Raw genomic sequence first — 6,000 nt, forward strand, 5'->3', positions numbered from 1 at the left:
CCCGGACACTGAGGTCCAGCTCCGAGGGCCTTCTGGCGGTTCCCTCACTGCGAGAGGCCAAGTTACAGGGAACCAGGCAGAGGGCCTTCTCGGTAGTGGTACCCTCCCTGTGGAACGCCCTCCCACCAGATGTCAAAGAGAACAACAACTACCAGACTTTTAGAAGACATCTGAAGGCAGCCCTGTTTAGGGAAGCTTTTAATGTTTGATGTATTGCAGTATTTTTTTTTTTTTTGGAAGCCGAAGAGTGGCTGGGGAAGCCCAGCCAGATGGGCGGCGTATAAATAATAAATAATAAATGATGATGATGATGATGATGATTATAAAGCTCGCCAGAAGCACAAAAAGGAGCGAATAGATTCAGAGACAGCGTCTCAGAACAGGAAGAAGTTGGAGCTGATCCACTAAGTCTGAAGTGTCAGCAAATGGGAGGGCTGCTTGATAGGAAGCAAAACAAGAGATGTAAAGGTCATAAGTTCAATATCTTCGGTAGTCACCGGAAGGAGTCTTCAGAAGGATCATCTTGAGTAATGATGTCGGAGGCTTTGTCAGAGCTGTCTGGATCTATCTGCTTGTTTTTGCAATATATCCTCCTTTTTAATTACCTACGCTTACTGTGTTATCAAGCTGGGAACCTGGACTCCTGACAACTAGTGAAACACTTGTTATATCAGGTCCTAACGTGCAAGTGATATACGATGAAGCTCTTCTCCAACCAACCGCCTAAGCAAACAATAACTGCAGATAGGTGCCCATCTCAGAAGGTTGGAGCAACAGAGTATTTGCACATGCCCCTTCGTAAAACGCCTTGCCTGGCATGTTATTTGGAGCCCCTGTTGGCTCCTCCTTAGTGGCTGCTCTATCTATTCCAGTCCCTTCAAGCTGGGTGGGGAGACAGCAGCAGGGGAGGGCGCTTCAGGGGACCCCACCCTGCAACTCCAGTAGCTCTGTGGTTCCAGGATCGTCTCTTAACTCCTGCTCCTTTCCCCTGTGCCCTTGCACACAACCCCACAAAACTCTTCCCCCAGCTCCTCCTCTCTGTCTCTCCTCAGCCGGTACCCCTCTCCTCAGGCTCCCACCTGGCCTCCTGCCAGTCTATTTTAAAAACTCAGCCGCCCAGCTGAAAGGAATCACCCCCAACAGCGCAACATAGCAGGGAAATGAGGACGGCGTGTCAGCAGGCATGAATCTTGACTGAGTGTCCTTTTAGACATAAGCCAGATACCTGTAATTGTTTGCTCTTGGTGGTTTGTCCAAGCACTAACCAAAGACAGTTATCTGTAGCCTAAGGGGATGCTCAAGGCAACTTATGTTGCCATTGTCTATTTCAATGCCTTGGGAATCCACATAAGAGGGGCAGGAATCAAAGTGCGCAACTTTGATACTTAGACCAAGTTGTAGACATTCAGCATCACGAGGCCACGTGTGCTAAGGGCTTGCCCGCCACCACCCTTTGAGAAAGGGCTTACAACTCAGCCGCAAACGTTCAGCTGGCTGCACAGTAGCCGAGCTAAACATTGCTCAGCAAGAGCCTAGGACTGACTGTCGACTGCTCTGGGAGACCAGGAGGAGGACTTTTTGGGGAATAGTGAGGCTTAGAAATAAGAGATATTTTTAAAAAGTGAAGCACTCTTGCCCAATGGGGATCATCTGAAAGGCAAAACAGGGATATGGTTGAAATAACACCAGCAAGATGGCTTGTGGAATTCATTCAAGTGTTAGGAATATCAATCACAGCTCCCCCAAGTGTGCAGGTGCTTGCAAAACAATGCATTTTTCAGCACCGATGAGGGTCTAGAACAGGGGTGGCCAACTCCCAAGAGACTGCGATCTACTCACAGACTTAAAAACTGGCAGTGATCTACCCGCTTTTTAGGGGTTCAGGTCAAAGTTGTTGAACTTTTTTTAGGGAGGGCAGGGCAAAAATGATGAGCTTTTTAAAGGGGGTCCTGAATTCAGGCTAGTTCCCCCACACAGAGCGCCAAGCCAAGGGGAGCCACAACAACAACAACAACCTATACAGTGGTGCCTCGCAAGACAAAATTAATTCGTTCCGCGAGTTTTTTCGTTGAGCAAGTTTTTTCATCTTGCGAAGCACCACTGCAGTTAAACACTAACAACGGCGGGGAGGGGCGGGGAGAAGCAGGACAGCTGCCGCAGCCGGTACCTCGGACTCACCCGCGCGTTGTGGCCACCGCGTGACGCGGCTGCTGGAGGGTGGCGGGGCTCAGGAGCGCGACTCTGGCTGCAACGCTGGCTGCTGGCGGCAACGGCTCTCTGAGAGGAGCGCGCGAGGGTGGTGGGCAGCGGTGCGAGGCAGCCGGAAGGTCGGCTGTCAGCCGGAAGGTCGGAGGAAGCCGGAGGAGTCGTCAGCCGGAAGGTGGGAGGGAGCCGGAGGAGCGGGGAAGCGAGCGTGCGTGCATGCAGTAACCGTCGCCATGACAGGAGAGGCAGGGCCGTTTCGTCTAGCGAAGCAAGCCCTTAGGAAAATCCGTCTTGCGAAGCACCTCAGAAAACGAAAAACCCTTTCGTCTAGCGAGTTTTTTGTCTTCCGAGGCATTCGTCTTGCGGGGTACCACTGTATTTATATGTGTACCTATCGAGAAGATCCATAAAAAAGCAGCTGTACCCAAATAAATTATTTTGAAAATAAGGAATACTTTTTGGTCCTTACTCAGGGTACCATATTACCAACGTCCACCCCTGGTCTAGAAGGAGGAGGAATAAACCTCAAACCCAGCCTATGGCTTTGCATTGAATGAGAAATACACTCATGTAAGTGTGCAAGAATTGCGGCCTGAGCAGTAATTTCTAGCCTAATATTGGGAATCTCAGGGTGCGTGTGTTTGATGTGATGGTTTGTTAGCCACGCCTGCCAGAATGCAGAAAGGAAGCCCATGCCTGCAACTTGCTTGGTACGTTGGAGAAGGAAGGAACGCAGAAGGGATCTGTGAGATCTTCAAAGCGATGGAGGAAGAAGCACATGTTGCTGCAGCTTTGTTGCGGGGGTTTCTATGGACGTGGTGTATGTTGGCATCAATGCCATGGGGAAATGTACGTATAGTCCTGGTAGCTGAAGCACTCCCTGTTCTGCGTGGAGAGACAGCTGAAGAGTCTCAATGCATTCAGGAGACCAGCATGTTGGGAAGAGGGTTTTTTTGTTAGTTAGGCACTGGGGAATGTTTTGGAACAAGCCAAGCTTGTACAAAAGTGCTGGGCTCCACTTGAACCAGGATGGAACCAGTCTGTTAGTGCTTAAACTAAAAACAAAAAGGTGACACTTCTAAACTGCTTGCCAGGGGAAATCTGACAGGAGCTGAGAAGGGGGTGAGAGTGAAACGTTTATGATTATCCATTTGAAGGAAGGGCAGAACTATGCACTGAAAGTCCAGGGGCACATGGCAACAATTCAAAGAGGACCAAATGCTGTAGGGTCAATCACATATGCCAAAGATGAGCCAAGATGAGCAAAGTGGTGTGTTCAGCGGCAGAGGAAGCTGCTCGGGCGCCTGGGGGGCACACACAGGGGTGTGGCGAGCAACCCATAGGGGTGGGGCAAGGGCAGGGCGAGCCACCCATATGGACGGGGCGCACCACAGGGCCTCTGGATTCTGCCTACCTCCTCCAACTCGGCCATCCTACAGCTGGGGGGAGGCAGCAGGTGGACCGTTTGGGCAGCGCAGAGCCTTCAGACTCTCAAGCCACCGCCTCTCTCCCAGGAGAGACATGTGGCTTGGGTGCACTGCAGGCCCCACGGTGAGTGCCGTCTGGCATTTTGTCACCCCTCTGAGTGGTGACACCCGGGGCGGTCTGCACACACCACAGCCCCCTTCCTCTGCCCCAGGTGTGCTTGGTTTTAAGGGAGAACATAGATAGAGGGGGCATATAGGAAACCTGGTATGATGGACAGAATCAGTTGGAGAGGGTTATCTCTGGGTGCAAACTATATAGGAAGAACAAGGGAGGGAAGTGGTTTTGCTCTGTGCATCAAAGAGCCAACAAACTGTAAGCCCCCAAAGAGACAGATTTCTTTCACAGAATCATTGTGAGTGGCAGTAGGAGAAGTTTAACAGTAGGAACATACCTTCCACCCTGATCCTTGACTTGGAAATCGAAATCAAGGAGGACACTAAAGGAGGGAGTGCTGTAGTAATACAAAAAATTAAGGTGGTGTTTGGTTTTACAAAACATGTTTGTTGTCCTATTTTCTGCGAATACTTCTTATTTCTTATGTGCACTGTTTTGAAATGCAAATAATTAAGCATTCTATAAATGTATTAAATTAAAACAAATAAATACCAGGGTGGGTGGGTGTCGGCTCTGTGCGTACTCCAAATAATGAGGTGAACTGGGGTGGGTTGTTTTTGTTAGTGAGTTGGATCACACCATTACCAGGGCATGTTGAGGTGGATCAGAGAGTGCCCTGCCTTCTGAATGCCCAGCTGCCCGCTGCCTTGGTTTCCCTCTAAAGTTAAACACACAGCCACCCCTCGCCCCTTTTCTTTTCTGAGAAATGAAACTAAGCTGACGTGGAAAATGACAAGAGCCTGTGAGGGAAGGAGATGTAGAGGAGAGAGGAGGGGTGTAGATCAAGGCGGGGGAACCTTTCAATTTGATGGACAGGTCAAGCTTTGAATCAAAGTGAATTATTTCCCCAATGCACTCCAATCACAGTGATTTGCAGGAGGGATGTTGAAGTAAACATGTGGGTCGTTATTCTCCTGAGTTTTCACTTTCAGAACAGGGCATAAATGGAGGAGTGAGACTATTGGGGGTTTCTATTTCCTTCCCAGAGTGGCTTGGGCAACCTAGACAGATGGGCAGGGTACAAATATTAAAATATCATCATCATCATCATCTGCCTTGTGGGAGAATTGCGGCACCCATTCTTTTGAAAACTGACAGGCTTCATCCCTTCAGAAAGAGTGACCATACCTCCATTTAAAAATCCAAAACAAAAAAAAACATTTAATGGTTCACTGAACAAAAATCTCTGGATAGATCTGCCTGAAATTGAGCCACTACAAATTTCATCCACTTATCAGAAAAAGGTTATAGTGATTTTTGGCTTCCCCGTTATAGTCAATGGAAGCTAAATGAAGCTTCAGATGTAACAGATCAGATGTGAACTCAAATAATGGATTAGATTTGAATGACAAAGAACAGATCCAAAACAGATCAGGCTACAGTAAGCCCAGAATGTGCAATTAAGTTGTGTGCATTTAGCTTTATGTCCAGGATAATCCAGACATATGGCAGCCCGTGTCATAAGTGTAGATTTTGGCGAATTTCATTAAAAATAGCTCCAAAACTTTCTTTTAAAAAAGAGTTCAACAACTTTGGGCAAAACTTGAAAAAGCTCAACAAATACATGGTGTGACCTGCACTTGTAAGGCTGTGTACATTTCTGGTCACTTCACCTTGTAAAGCTGAGAAGGGTTCAGAAAAGGCCAAGCCCATGAGGAAGGGTTACATTTGGTGCTTTTTAAGGGGGGGGGTGAGTAAAGGGGGCTTTGAGAAACTGCTGCTCTCAACATTTGTTGTTTGGGGTATTTTTTTGGGGGGGGGGTGAATTCTCATATCACTACATCTGGAAATGGAGCAACAAAACAAAACCCTGCCTTTGCAGACAGAAACAACTGGTGCAAATGCCCTTTTACCACATAAAGCAACTGTAAAAGTGTCACGAGAATCTACACACTCCCCAACGAGAATTCACAACAATTAGGCACTAACCTGATGATCTACAGGCTGTTTGAGAATCAACACATTAACGTGACATATGGCTTGAGAGTCTGCTCATGACTTAGGAAATCAGTATACTTGTAATTCTAGATGTTTATAGCTTTAGGATTTATGCAATCTTGAGAAAGGAAAGGAAATGAAGAAAGGAGAGACTCACTTCCCCGCTCACTTCAGATTAATTTGGAAAAGACCGTATAGTTTTGTCCTCCCTAAATTGGGAAGAATTCAAATAATTTTCTGAGGCTCAGAAAATGT

The 6,000-nt window shown here is 47.7% G+C and overlaps 1 protein-coding gene across 1 annotated transcript in view; it reads right to left on the minus strand.

Annotated features, from left to right (window-relative positions):
- PCDH1 (protocadherin 1) overlaps positions 1-4,447 on the minus strand; it is a 192,083-nt gene extending 187,636 nt beyond the window's left edge. Inside the window, exon 1 of the mRNA XM_083448558.1 lies at positions 4,443-4,447. The gene's annotated coding sequence lies outside the window, so the exon portion shown is untranslated. The remainder of the gene's footprint in view (positions 1-4,442) is intronic.
- Between the last annotated feature and the right edge of the window lie 1,553 nt (positions 4,448-6,000).

Source organism: Podarcis tiliguerta (genome assembly GCF_965153285.1).
Source record: "Podarcis tiliguerta genome assembly, chromosome: 7".
NCBI lineage: Eukaryota > Metazoa > Chordata > Lepidosauria > Squamata > Lacertidae > Podarcis > Podarcis tiliguerta.